This window comes from Alligator sinensis, unplaced genomic scaffold, assembly GCF_000455745.1.
Source record: "Alligator sinensis unplaced genomic scaffold, ASM45574v1 scaffold1299_1, whole genome shotgun sequence".
Lineage (NCBI taxonomy): Eukaryota > Metazoa > Chordata > Crocodylia > Alligatoridae > Alligator > Alligator sinensis.
Genome location: NW_005842647.1, coordinates 493167 through 507807, shown reverse-complemented (window position 1 = coordinate 507807; position 14641 = coordinate 493167). Strand labels below are relative to the sequence as shown.

Sequence of the window (14641 nt, the reverse complement as noted above, 5' to 3'; positions counted from 1 at the left end):
CAGGAAGGATGCACAAATGTATTTTCAGTCTTGGGGGACACCTGAAGCAAATTTACTGAGGAGCTGCTTATAAGAAAGAAAGTTAGGTCTAGATTTCCTTCCACAGACTAACCCCCTTGCACTGCTCTGACAACACAACAGGCCTCCCAGCTGAGGATTCTCCCATCAGGCAGTAGACCACACGTAGTATAGCCATGCCAACTTTCCACAGCATAGGACATGGAAAAGACGGTTTTAGCCAGCTGATGTAGCCAGCTGACCTCACCTGCATGCTAGATATTGAGCAAGGAATCTGAGCTGCAGTGGACATTTCTGAAGGGCAAGTCTTGGATGCACTGCACAGCAGGGAGGGTGGTAATAGTAGGATTAAGGTGCACTAACGTGGTGCATGCTGTGGAGCTGTCTAGACTAACTCCAGTTCTGCCAGGGTCATCATTTCCTATCCTCTCCAAGCGTTGAATTCAGTTCAATAGAGAGAAGACAACACATTGGTCTGTCACTAGATAAGCATTAGCTGATATTTGGTCAGGGTGCTCAAGGAGTGAATTCCAAGGTAGTGATCTGGGAGTGAGATGGATGGCATGAAAGGGGTGAATTGTGTTGCATACATTTCCTGCATGCAGTCAGATGTCTCCATATAGGATTTTGACCCTGAAGAAGAAACAGACATCTTAAAAAAAAGACTTGTTGTTTTCCACTGAACAGTCAGTCTGTTCCTTAGGACAGAGGTGGAAGTATGAAGAGGGGGGAAATTCAGCCCAGCTTATTCAAAGTTTTTCTCTTCTCTCCCAAATTGCTGTTTTCAAGCTGTGGACACATCTGGAAGTAACAGCAAACACGTGTATGGTGGTTTTGGAGAAGGGGAAATGGGATTCACATGCTTGAGAGGGTGGACTGCCTATTCTGACAGTGTGGGCCAGAGATACTGAGACAGAGAGACAAACTGGAGGTAGAGCTAAGTGCCTTTCCAATTGAAGGAGCTGGAATGCTACTCTTGAATATAATTTACACATCTGAAAGTACTAACACATGACTCACTGTGGTGGTTATAATGAAATTTTAACCGCCTACTTAGATGACAGACAAGAGGTACGGCTTAAATTGGGTGGGTGATAGACACCCTAAATAATTCTATCTCTTTATAGCAGTGAATTGTGGCAAAGATATCCATTCTAGCATAGGAGTCGCAATCTGTTACCCAATCTGGACACTTAAGACCATAGTGTCAGCAAAAAACATCTCTGTACATCTTCAAGCACTGTAAATAAGATGGGAAGGATAGCTGGGCCAGAGAGGCTGGGATGTCTCAGTTAGTGCTGGTCTAGCTGCAAACCTTTGTGGCAGTTGACTTCCAAAGCCAGGGAAAGCAGTAAGGAATGGACCAGATTGCCCATCTAGCTTTGACATAAAGTTTGCATCACTGCCTATTATTATAGTATCTGAGCACTTTTGAAGCAGAATAGTGATAACAATGGGCATTTATACACGTGCTTCGGAAGTGGGAGAAAGAGGGGTGCTTTAATTAGATTGACTCCAAGAGGGGCTCTTGGGGCCACTCTAATTAAAGCACCCAGACAGTCTCATGTATCTGTGTTCCCATCCTTAAAATGGCAGCAGGGGTGCTTTAAAGCTTGATACATGAGATGCTGGAATCTGCTGGAGCACAGTAATTACCACACTCCAGCAGACTCAATTAATTGAGTCTGCTCTGACACACTGTAATTACAGTGTGTTGGAGTAGCCTCATTGCTCGTTTGTAGGCGCCTGCTTAGTGCACTTCACAGAGTCTCTGGCCTGTCTCCCAATTTGAGGTAAGTGTTGGTAGAAGATAGGCTTTGGGGTTTTTATTTCTTTATATTTTATTTCTTCTGTGAGGTGTTTTTTTTTTAAGATTGATTTGTTTCAAGATACTTTTTTGGAGGTTGGCTGAGGTTTCTTTCCTGAAAGGAGTTATCCATCTTGTGAGCATTGTACTCATAGCTAAAATAAGATTGTCAAAGAGGAACACTTCCATGCATTTCCTAATGGTCGCCAGAGCAGAGAGGACACTGCAATGAGGTGATAAGTAAAAGCAAGGAGAAGATTGCTGTCATGGAGCCAAGGGCTTATCTATAATCCATACTGAGTCCAGGACCACCATTAGAAAGCATACCTTACCCACTCTTTCCTGCTCCATGCATGTCATTGTAGCCCAGCCCTCTTAGGATCTCTGTCTCGGGCATGTTCTTAGTGTGTGTTCAGGTTCCTGGCTTGAGGGTTTTGTTATAATTTTTTAATTCAGTATGAAGATCTGAAGCTAAGAACCCAGCTTCAGAAGGCATTTTCTGTTTACTGTGTATATACCGTATTAGCCACAGCTTTAAATAGATCATTTTTCCCCACCCTTTTTAAACAGTGTCTGATTCAGCAAAATGATCCTTGTCAGGAGACAGGCCAAATCTCTATCATCTCTCAAGAGCTTGGCACCAACTAGCAGGCTTTACAAGCTATTTTAAGCTAAATATTAGAAGACACCCAGTATGTTGTACTATGGTTGGAAGGGCTGTTCTTCCTGTCAGCTACAGTCCACCGCTACAAAGCACAGCACTAATTAGGAGGGTCTTTGGTCTGGACTCTCCTATGCATTCCCATAAGCTAAGACTCAAACCAACTTCCCCATTGTCTATAAGGACCTTGTTACACAGTAATTTTGGGTAGCTTCTGGAGCCTTTGACCCATGGATTGTCCATTCATGAACACCTTCAAGTGGTTTTAAGCACTCCTTATGCAGCTCAAAGCTATGCTGCTCCAGGACAAGATTATCTCTGATCCATACTACCCAGCTCCTCTTCCATTAAGGTGTGGCCACTCCCCTCAGATGTGCATCCAAGCTGAAGACCTCCAGTATCCCAGGATCTCTTACACCTCCACCTGTATAGCAGGGATAGAAGTCTTTCCTGGCTCACCAGCCCTGTAGTGGCAACTCACAGCTACAGCTCCTAGTCCTGCCCCTGCTCACCAGGCCTCTAGTGGCAAGTCACAGCAGTGCAGGTGGAGGACAGAGAAGGTTTCTAGACTAACGGCATTTATACACATACTTTTTTGTCCTGTGATGCGCCAGAGATCCGCTGCTTTGGAGCAGATTCGATTAATCAAGTCTTCTTCGCACAAAAGCTGAGATGAACTGTGCTGCACTGTGTACAGTTGTATAAGTAGCTAAATGCGTGTCAGCACACAGAAAATGGCGGCAGTGCACTTTTGAACTGAAGCACCTCTGATGTGTTTTAGTTCAAAAGCATGGCACCTCCATTTTCTTAATGCCAACACACATTTTGCCACTTATACAACTGCAAGCGTCGCAGTGCTGGGTGCTTTTCAAAGCACCTAACGCTGTGGTGCTTGCATGTGTAAAAATGCCCTAAGGGCAAATCTACACATCACTGTATAGCAACATTGCTATGGCACCGTTGTATGGGCAGTTACTTTCCCATGTGCCGCTACTTCATTATAGTGGCATGCTATATTGGAGAGTGTGCCACTATGGCAACGTAGCTGGTCATCACGTGTAGACCCGCATGATCGCTAAATTTTTTAGGGGCCCATGGGCCGGATAGAATGGCCTGGTGGGCCGCATCAGGGCCACGGGCTGCATTTTGTTCACCCCTGGTTTAGAGGGTGGAAATATTGTCTGCAGAGAACAGGAGGCTGGGAGAGGGAACACTGCATTCTGGGATTCTGGAGGACTGCACCTTGGGTGACTCATCTGTTGGAAGTGGCCATACATTAATGGAAGAGGAGCTAGGTAATATGGATCAGAGATAACCTGCCCTGGACTGCTTAACTTTTTGCTTAACTTTGAGCCACCTAAAGTGTGCTTAAAACTAGTTTTAGGTGTTAATACGTAGACAATCCAGGGAAGGGGCTGGAGGTCAGTTGCTTTGACTAGTGGTAACTGGGTCATCCCACTTAACAAGGGCTGCAGGGCAGGAGCCTGCCTGGGCTTTACAGAGGTGACCCAGGCTGCAGCATGGATCCTTACAAATGGTAATCCAACAGTAATCAGAATGATTAGCCAGACAAGAGTGTGCCAGCTTTCTGTAGAGTAATAGGAGCTTTTTTACACATGCAAATGCCGCAGCACCAGGCACTTTGAAAAGCACCCAGAGCTGCTACGCTTGCAGTTGTATAAGCGGCAAAATGCACGTTAGCGCGAAGAAAATAGCGGCTTTGCGCTTTTGAGCTAAAACACCTCAGAGGTGATACTTCCAAAGTGTGTCCTGTGGGACACTCCATGCACCCCAGCATTGCAGCATTCACTAGCCACCTGGTACCTAGAGGTATGTAGAAAAAACATTTAACGCTGTGTCTATGTCTGAATCACCGAATCTTTCCAGATCTCTTTGAATCAATTTGGAGGGTTCCGATTCGATTCAGAGAGATTAAAAGGTCCTCCGATTCGATCCGGAGTCAGAGATTCATTTGGCCACCAAATTGGGCCAAATCTCCACCAAATCAAATCAGGGACCAAAGCTTTGCAGAGCCCTAGTAAATAGTAGAGAGGAGGCTGTTTGAGGTGTCATATGTTAGGCACATCATAACATGTCATGAATCCAATGTCTATATTTAGTCCATGATTTTTTGTATCCAGTAGGTTGATGAAGTGATGTTCGTAGGCTTGTCTGTGAAAAGTGTATGGAAAACTCCCTTTGAGGATTAGAACAGAGATTGGAGAGAGAGTGGTTTTCTTGTGAGAAATGTGCCCCCACAGGTAACTGGGTATTCTTGTCTTTGATAGAGTTTTGGTGTGCATTCATTTTGGTATGCAGTTGTTGTTTGGTTTCTCTTCCATATTTTCCATCAGGGAATTTGGTGCACTGGATGAGATATAACATTTCTGGAGGTGCAGGTGTAAGATCCAGGAATGTTGATGGTTCTGTTGTGGGCTGTAGTTATTGTGGGATTGGTGGAGATACGCCCTGGTGTCAAATATGTAGGAGAAACCAAACAACAACTGCGTACCAGAATGAATACACACCGAAACTCTATCAAAGACAAGAATACCCAGTTACCCATGGGGGCACATTTCTCACAAGAAAACCACTCTCTCTCCAATCTCAGTTCTAATCCTCATAGGAAATTTACAAAACACCTTTCACAAACAAGCCTATGAACACCACTTCATCAACCTACTGGATACAAAAAATCCTGAACTAAATATAGACATTGGATTTATGACACATTATAACCTGCCTGACATCTGACACCCCCGGCAACCTCTCTACTATTTGCCAGCTATATTTTTTTCACCAGGTCTCTATTCCCCTTTCCCTTTCCCTCTCCCCTACCCCCCACCTGTCTCTCACCCAATGACTACCTCAATTTGCATTTTCACTGACCGGCTTTCTCGCATGCATACTGGCCTCTGGCTTCTTTTCTATTTCATCCAGGAAGAGCACAGATCAACTGCAGATGCTTTCTCTGCCTGACAAAAGGTATTTGTACCCAAAAGCTCACAAAGAAGAATTTTTCCAACTATTTTAGTTGGTCTACTAAAAGATATCAGATTTACCCAAAGAACCTTGTCTGCCTATGTCCTTAGACCAACAAAGCTACAACAAATACCCCTTTAGAGGGTAATTAAGGAGACGAGGTTTAAGGTCTAATATGTCTTTATTATCTGTGATTCCTGTGGTTCTAGTTCATTGCAAAATGGAACAATGGAAAAGGACAAACATGAAAAGCCCTGGGAGCCATCCATGGAGAGAAGAGAGATTATAACTTGCACCTGATGCCCGTGCTTAGAACAGAATCCAGGAAAGAACCAGAAAACTTCAGGTCTGTAAGTCTGTCATCTCATTTGAAAAGACTGTAGTTGGACTGTCTAGGGCAGTGGTTTTCAACCTTTGGTCTGTGGACCCTTGGAGGTTCACAGACTATATTGAAGGGGTTCAGGAAAGATGAGTGTGATCAATCAAAAGTATGTGAATACCCACACTTACAATTCAAAGGGGTCCACACCTTCATTTAAATTTTGTTAGGGGTCTGCAAATGTAAAAAGTTTGGAAACCACTGGTGTAGGGATTAAATGGGACTGTATTGCAGATGACAAACACCATTCTGGCAGGTGAATGGACCTAGATATTGAAGATGATGTGGTCTGCTTTCACCTACCTATATTAATGCAGGTTTGGCTACACAAAGGGGTATTGAATCAGAATAATGCATTGCTGTTGTTCCTTAGGATAGTATAGCACCATTTTGAAACCACAGCAAGTCAAAGTAGTGCAAGCCCTGCCTTGCAACTGGGCAACATGTTTGCATTCAGGGATTCCATTGGTGTACCTGGACAAATACAAAGAACCCTAATGACGACAGGTGCTGTTACCTGAACCAAGGATCAGGGTGGAAGCTTTATAAGAAACAGACCAATGTTCCTTTAAAACAAACTAAGGATTGGGTTTTTGCATAAGCAGCTATGGAACCTACTTGCTTTCCTCTTGAGTATGATTTTGTGAGCTCGATATGGATGTCAGGTCTCTAAGGCCACTAACAGATGTGAAAAAAAAACCCAAACAACCCAGCACTTTACCAGAAGAGGAAGTGACCCAGCTCCATAGCATCTGTATAGATCAGGCGCTTCAGTGGGGCTTTTTGCCACTTTTATCTACAGCTGATTGAATCAGCTATTAGATTAAACGGCAAAAAAGCACCTCTGAAGCATGCAATCTATACAGATTTTGGATGAGCTGGGTCAAACTGATGCTGGGCAAGCACTGCGCTTGATGCAGTGGTGCGCCAAGCTGAAATAGGGGTTTTTTCCATGTCTGTAAGCAGCCCAAGATTTTAGAAATCCATGTGGCAACTTATTTCACTTACACATTTAGAAAACTTAATTGAAAGACTTAATGGAACAGCAACAGTGGCAGCAGTATAAACATACTTTCTGAAACGGGTATAGAGAAGCCTCAGGATGTATGTTTTTAATTCATTTACATAATAATTTAATAAATGAACAACCCGCAATAATAGTTTATTTAATACTCAAGTGCTAAGGTTTGTATTGTAGTTTTAAACATGTTTTTATTAAACAAAATTATGGAAAATGATCAGTATAGACATCTAGTGGGTTATAAGCATAACTAGCTAGAAATTTAGATGCACAGTGTAGAAAATCTAAGAGGAAAAATGCAATCATGTTTGGATTAAAAGCCACTCTAAGTTATATCATGCAGCTCCACTGGGGCAAGATCAGTGCAAATGAGAATACAGCAAGATTCATCCCTTTATAATTGTATACATGTAGATTCATAGACAAATTTGACCATAAACCCTCACATTGCTGATTCAGAACCAGATATAACTTGACCTTTCAGATGCCTGGTGCCTTATATATCATTCACTCCTGGTTTGGGGTAGAAGTGAAGGGTTGTGTGTACTGTAATAAACATCATACGCATCGATCATCAGGCCCCTTGATAAATATATGCATATGAAACTGAACCTGGTACCTAATACCTAGTGGCAGTATGCTGTATTATTCTGGCTCTTCCCACCTTCCATTTTTCTCCCTCATCATCAGTTTCCCTTGGTCTCTCTCTCTCCTTTCCCTTCCATCTCCTTTTTTTTCTCACAGTGTTGACTCCTCTTGGATGAGGTTCTGTCTGTGTTGGACCTCACTGCAGTGAATTTTTCTCCCTGTTGACTGTATCCACATTTTGAATACAGTGGAGCAAGCAGATTGCAGACCAGCTCTGAGTTGTCAGTGAGGTGTGCTGGCTGACTTTGCTTCTTCTACATGTTAAACCCCCTGAGCTTGGCATCCCCAAGTCCAGTCTTTTCTTTGCTGGCTGAATGTGAAGGCAGGACAAAGCTATGTGAGTTACTTCTTTCAGGGCTACAGCTGGCAATGAAAGAAAATTCCTGGTATTATTGCCTAAAGGTTCCTGTGAGTTTTACACATTCAGATAATTTTTCTTGTATTTGACAGTGGCAAAGTATTTTTCCCTCTCTTGTTAAACCATCTTATTGGTCATTGCACACCCTGTGTGGTCAAAGCAGGGGGGGTAGTGGAATTTAAATTTATTTTCCTTCTCATCCTTCCCAGGCTCAGGATGTCCTGTATCACATGTACTCCTAAGCAAGGGAATGTGAGGCAGAGGCCTTGCTTGTGCTAGGCAAGGAGAGAAGTGGTGGTGAGTTTCCTGGGGTCCTCACTATTCAGGGCCACTGTATCTGCTCTGTTAGGTCTGACCTGTTGCTGTAGGTCAGCCCTGCCCTCCTGACCTTGGGATGCAGAATCCGCAAAAGAGGTCTGTTCTCCTGCATATGGCCTACTAAGCCTTTAATGCTTGTGCGCTCTCTTACTGCCTTCCACTCTGAATGGAAAGGGCATGCTCTCCCACCCCATCTCCTCACATTGCCTTCTGCTTTATCCTGTCTGTGAACTCTTGACCTTGATTGCTCTCTCTCCTTATACAGCTCCCGTCCCTTTGCCAGCTCCAAGACGGTCTTGTGTTTCTTGGAATCCGGCAGCTCGAGACTTCTTGTTGATTGGTATAAACAATCTTAAAGGTCACATTTTTTCCCCCCTGCAGAGGGACAGGGGGGAAAAAAATAAAAGGTTTCTCTCAAATTAACAACCACAACGATGTAAACATGGAAGCCAAAGGGAGCTGCTCGCTAGTGAGTCAACCTGTGCCAAAGAAGCCCCTCTGGGCTTTCTTAGGAAAGAAAATGTGGGCACAAAATGTGGCATGCTTTTGTGGCTCCCTAGGTTGAGGGTGCCAGGGGACTATCATAATCACTCCCTGCTTGAATGTTGACATCTAATTTGAGCAATGCTGTGTGTGCCAGGGCTGTCATTGGTCATTCTGCTAAGCTGGAGGAGAATGCAGAAACATTAACAATCTTGGCTGTTAGCGGAGGGGGAGGAGGCCTGGAGGGTATAAAGCAGTGGAGATCTGTCAGAAATGTATTCAGCTAGCCTGTGGGTCTGATCCAACTCCCACTGCAATCAATGGAAAGGGTCCCTTTGACTTCACATGGAAGCCTAACCCAGTTTTCTCTGAGGAAAGGCTTTATGGAAAAGGAATGTAATGAAAGCTAAGGTGTGCTATCACCTGCTTAGGGCTCATATGTGCCCGTTGGCTGAGTCTCTGGCCAGCTGTACAGTGTAAAGTTTTACCAGCCCAGCTAGCAAGTAGATTAGGAACGAGAAAATGATCACAAACCCTGTCCAGCAGCTGCTTTGGCAGAATCTCCAAGGTAGACACATCTTACACCAGCTTAGCTGGTAAAGCTCAAGTTGTGTTTGCTATACTAGACAAACTGTTTTTCCCTACCTAAGCCTCTACTAGGTGGAGTTGTCAGAGTAGTTATGTCAGTAGAGCCTTTAAACTGAAGCCTTTAAACTGAAGCCTTTAAACTGAAGACTAGCACTCACGCTGAGGGCTCTGTCTTCTCACAAGTGACTACTTGGCTACGGACAGACATTACACATAAACCGATTTAAGTGAGCAGAAATTGGTTTAAACCTGTAACAGAACATAAGTTCAGTGCACATAAACCAGTTTCAAAATGGCTAAAATTGGTTTAAGATAAACCTGGTTGAATGTAGTATCAGACTTAATTGATTTGGGTCAAACTGGTTTATGCAATGTCTGTTCCAGACCCCTTCCTGATTTAAGTTAAACCAGAGTTCCCCAGCATCCCAGATACTTTGCAGCCCTGTGCTGGGCTGTGCTGGGCTGTCTGCTCCAGAGAACAGGGCTGGCCAGAGCTCCAGTGAAGACTGTAGGCACAGCAAGTTCTGCCTGGCCTCCCCCTCTCACTGTTTGCCACTTAAGCAGGGATTCCCCCTTCCCTTCCTCCCACAGCACGGACCCCAGCCCCGTGAACCTTAGGCATGTGGTATGCTAGCTAATGATGAGAGGTGTCTGTGTGTGTGTCTCCAATTTCACTGGGACAGGCAGACAGAGCAGTGTCGGCTTAGAGCTTTTTGGAGCTAATCAACAGGTCAACTGATAATGCCTCTCCATTCCTTCCTTGGAAAAAGCTGTTTAAGAAGAGCATGAACTAATGAGAAAGGCTTTTGTTTTGTTGATGGGCTGATAAACACTGTGTTATCAGCCCCCTGCTGGCTCCCTCGCTGATCAGGTTTGCAGACAGTATGAAGAAGCAGGAAGAAGGAGATTGAAAAGCTCAGTATTGGCAACAGATGCCTGCACTGCACACCCCACTTTGTCTCAGAGTTCTAGCCAGGGGCTAGGATCTAGCAACACTCCCATCCTTTAAGCAGTGAGTGGGGAAAAGCCTGGGATGGTGCAGGCCAGGGTGGGGGTTTACACCGCATCCTAATCTGAGCATCCTGCTGGGACCTAGCCACCCTCCCCCCCACCCCAGCTCAGTAGTATGGAAGGAAGGGAGGGCTGCTCTAGCATCCTCTCTCCCCGGACCCCTCCCCCCCCAGCTTCTAACCTGAGCCACTGCAGGCATGTGCCTGCTTTTCGTTAGTCCAGAAGGAATGTCTGTGCACTTGCAAACTGGTTCTACCTTGGCAGGTTAGGCTAACCTGTAAAGATTGAATCAATTCAGGCTCAGGCTTCTTGAATGTCTGTCCCTAGACCTTGTGACTGCTCCCCTTGCAGTGTGACCTTGAAGGGGTCCCAGCAGCTTGTGTGTTGTTTGGAATGAAGCATTGGGCGAATAGTATGTTTGACGAGGCAGCCTGTTATCATCATCAAGTCAACAGCAAGTGGCTTGAGCAAATCTAGCAAGAGTCAAGCAAACAGGGAACAGAAGGAGGCTTGTGGTTTGCCCCAACAGCTGTTGTCTTCTTGTGACCGGTGAGTCACAGACTGAGAATTCTGGCTTGGACTCATAGGCTTTTCCTTCCAGCTGAAGGGTGGGATCAGCCAGCCCCTAATAAAAATGGGGAGAAGCACATAATCATGCAGATAATGTAGGATGGCTATTTTTGGAGAGAGGGAGGCATCAAAGTGGACGTTGGTGCTTGGGTGAATGTGAATGAAAGCTTGAAGGAATGCTGCCATTCTAACCCTGTATCCAGAGCTGCATCCCACAACAAGCCTGTATCTCTGGAGTGAACAAAAGCCAAACTCTGCACCCAAACTATCCTGAATTTGAGGCATCTGGAGTGGAGCCTGTATCTGGATTAACTTTCTACAGCTAAATCCTATCTCTTATGAAGACATTCACCCAGCAAGCAGCTTTGCCCATTTTCTATCACTGAGTATGGCCAGAAGTCTGCCTTTCTCCGTTAGAAACCCTTAGTGATTAGGAAATTGTTTCAGACGCAACTAACCTGGAATTCCAGCATCCTGGTTTTGTGTGTCTGTGTGTCTGTATTTCCAGGTCCCAGGCCAGACTGAAAACAGAATGCCCAGAATTGTGAAAAGTTATTGTGATTTGTATTACAGTAGAGTTAATGGGCCCAAAGTGAGATCAGGGACCTGTGGTAAGTTTTGTATATCCCACAATAAGAGACCATCTGTGTCATCAAGAGCTTACATCAATAGCCAAAGGGAGAGAGGGGGGATGGAGGCATAAAAAGAAACTGAAGTTACCAGACCAAAGTTCACACTGAAGGTCAGAGGCAGTAGTAACAAGAGAACTCTGGTGTCCTGAGCCTCAGTTCTGTGCCATAGCTATTGGGTGACATAGCCTCTCAGTTGTTTTTTATGAGAATAACCAAAAAAAAAATTCCAGTCCCAAGAGGCTTGGCTAATTTTTCATTAAAGCTCAGATTGGCTTCTTAAATTACTGTTTGAAAGGCTTATGCGCCAAAATGATTTTCTTTGTATGTAAGCCAAGCCAGTTTTTCGATCAGTTTTTTGATCTTTCCTTTGGTCACCTCCTTATGAAAAAAAAAATTCACAAGTAATCAAGCTTTTATAAGCAAAAATCATTCCAGAAAATGGAAAAAGGGTGGGTGTGTCATGCCCTCCTGTGCCTATTTAGGCAGGGTATGTACTCAGAGTTTTGGTTTGCTTAACTACCATGTTAATAGGCAACTAACATCCCTCCTTTTTCAAAAGCTGAGTGGCTGAAGAATGACATCACTGCATCTGAAGTCATTTACAGATACAACACCTTTGCTTAAATTCCTAGCATACTCCTGTTCCTACCAGAAAATCGAAAGCTATGGTTAGCTTGTGGTGATTGTTAGTAATGGGTATACCTCAAAATTGCAAAACCTAAAACTGGATGGAAGTCCTCCTTGTTACAAACTCAGGTCAGGATTGACAAAGGCTTTCCGGGTGTTCCTTAGGTAAACACCAGCAAAGGGCTGTCGGTATGTTTTAACTGCCTAGTTTTGTATGCAGATTCTTCCATATTCCTCTTGCCTACAATAATAGTTATGCTATGATCCAACACAGTAAGAACAAGAACTGCATTTTTCAAAAATGCCAAAGTGACTTAGAAGATTGAATCCTATTTTGTAATGTGAGTTAGGTACTTAGGTGCTTAACAGCATCTTATGCAATCTATATGCTTTTCAAAATATGGCCTTATGTGCCCATCTTCCTTTGGAAAATGTGACTTAGGCTCTAAAGTCAGCTGAACACTTTTGAAGATTTTACCCGTGTCAACCTCAGCCAAGATTTCAAAAGGGACTGGTTTTCTGAGATGGCCTGCTCAACATTGCCTGAAAAACAGGCCTTCCCTTCTTCAGCTGCCTAACACTGAGATACCAAATGTTATTAGTTACTAATAAAAATGTTGATGTTAATGGAAAGAAGACCAAGGGACTTGTAAGGAAAACCTTTTTGAGTTCAGCATCTGTGTTTTTAGGTCTTCTTTTATTTCTTCCATATTAATTGAATAAATCTGGTCAGAATTTTTTTCCCAAGGAAGATACTGACTTTTTGTTTCAAAACTTATTTGTTTTTCAAAGAAAAATGATCCCAAAACATCTTTTATTTTCCCATTTTTGCTTTTTCCAACCAAAAAAAAAAATTAGAAGTTTGAGTAAAGCAGGCATTTTATGTAAACATTTTCATTTTGTCAAAGGATCCAGGTTTCTGGAAATGATTTCAATGGAAATTTTCAGTCACTCCGAAATAGGACCTGATTTTTGTCTTGCTTAAGTAGCATTTCCATTGTTTTATCTTCAGTCAAATTGCTCCAGATGGACAACAGTTTGCCATCAGAATCAGGCCTATTTTCTTCAAAGTACTGACTCCCAGCTTTTCTGCCTGAGTGTGGTGGGAAGCAGTTTGGAGGAGCCTGCTATTTGTGCAATAGATGTCACGCGAAGGGGGAAACCTAGATCCACAGGATACAGAAGCAAGGCAGCCCACTTCCCCATTTCTCTGATTCTCATTTTCATATGCCATTCCTGACAGGACTTGGGTCAGACTCCAAATTCCATCCTGTCCCTCTGCTTCCTGCCCTTTCACCCATGACCAGAAGGCTAATCCACCATTCCTAGGGCCTCGCGGAACTGTTTGCTACATTATACTTTCAAAAATAAAAAATATTGTTAACGGAGGTTGGTCTTTTGACTTGTTTTTGTTCGTTGATGACTCAGGTTGGCAATTTCAAAGGCTCCTATTAAACTGCGACCCCAGCTTGTGTGAGGTTTTGGTGCTTAACTCTCTTATGTTATATTGAAAATCCCAGTTTAAATCATTAGTGAGATTTTAGTGTTGTCAAAGTTGTTGCTGGGAAGGAGAGAAATGGTCCAAAGCCTGCTGAATTTAGAGTAGCATATACTTCCCAGAAAGAAGAGGATGATTCTGACTTGGGGGTTTTGATTTGGTCTTTTAAAGCTGAAGCGTTTGAACCTGTTACTGGGCATGTCTACACAAGACACTAGAAGCTCAGTAGACTAATTCTACTGCACATTAGTGTGTCACGGTAAAAACCATGCTAATGGACTAATGAGGAGCAGAATTAGTCTACTGCACATTAGTGTCACATACAAAACATGCACTGACACTATTGAGCAGTAGTGCCAATTACGGCATATGAAGTTAGGACCTGTTATTGCAGCACATTAATGCATGTATAGGCATGCTCACTTAATAGAAAGTTCCCTTCAGGAAGTCATAGGTGGATTAACGCATGGGCCAGTTGGGCCAGGGCCTGCCATGGCCTGCCTCAGCACAGATGCACAGTGCAGCAGGCCATGGCTGCCTGGCATTGTTTGCTGGGTGCTGTTGCAGCCGGACTGAGCCACAATGGGGTAAGGGGCCACCCTCAAAGCTTGGTCTGTGCTGCACATGCCCAGTGGCCAGTGGTTCCTTACCCCCGGCACTTACTCTAGCATGGACATGCGAGTGGGGGCTCAGGCGGGGTGGGGGTGGGGAGGGTTGGGCTGGGGGCCCCAGTGAATCTTAATCCTCCCCTGCAAAGTATCCCACAGTGCTCTGCTGTATGGATGTTTGTATCTTGCTTTGAAACTTCTGATCTTGGCCACCATCAGGGATTGGTCATTGGATTAAATAGACTGCTCATTCAATCCAGTACAATGATTCTTAAATTTTTAAGTTCCCCAAAGCATGCTTGGATATGGGGCTGGGTTTGGGCATGATAGCAAAAGTGAGTTTGTGTGATATTTCTGTCTAGTTTGAAGCACACTACAGCATATATACGCTGGCCTTAATAAGCCACAGGACTCCTGGGGAAAGCTAGATAA

The 14641-nt window shown here is 44.0% G+C and overlaps 1 long non-coding RNA gene across 1 annotated transcript in view; it reads left to right on the top strand.

Moving 5' to 3' along the window:
- The first annotated feature begins 5417 nt into the window (after nucleotides 1-5417).
- The window catches only part of LOC112551894, an 86087-nt gene continuing 76863 nt past the window's right edge, over nucleotides 5418-14641 (top strand). The window contains exons 1-2 of the long non-coding RNA XR_003096232.1: nucleotides 5418-5471; nucleotides 5678-5814. This is a non-coding gene — a long non-coding RNA (uncharacterized LOC112551894). The remainder of the gene's footprint in view (nucleotides 5472-5677; nucleotides 5815-14641) is intronic.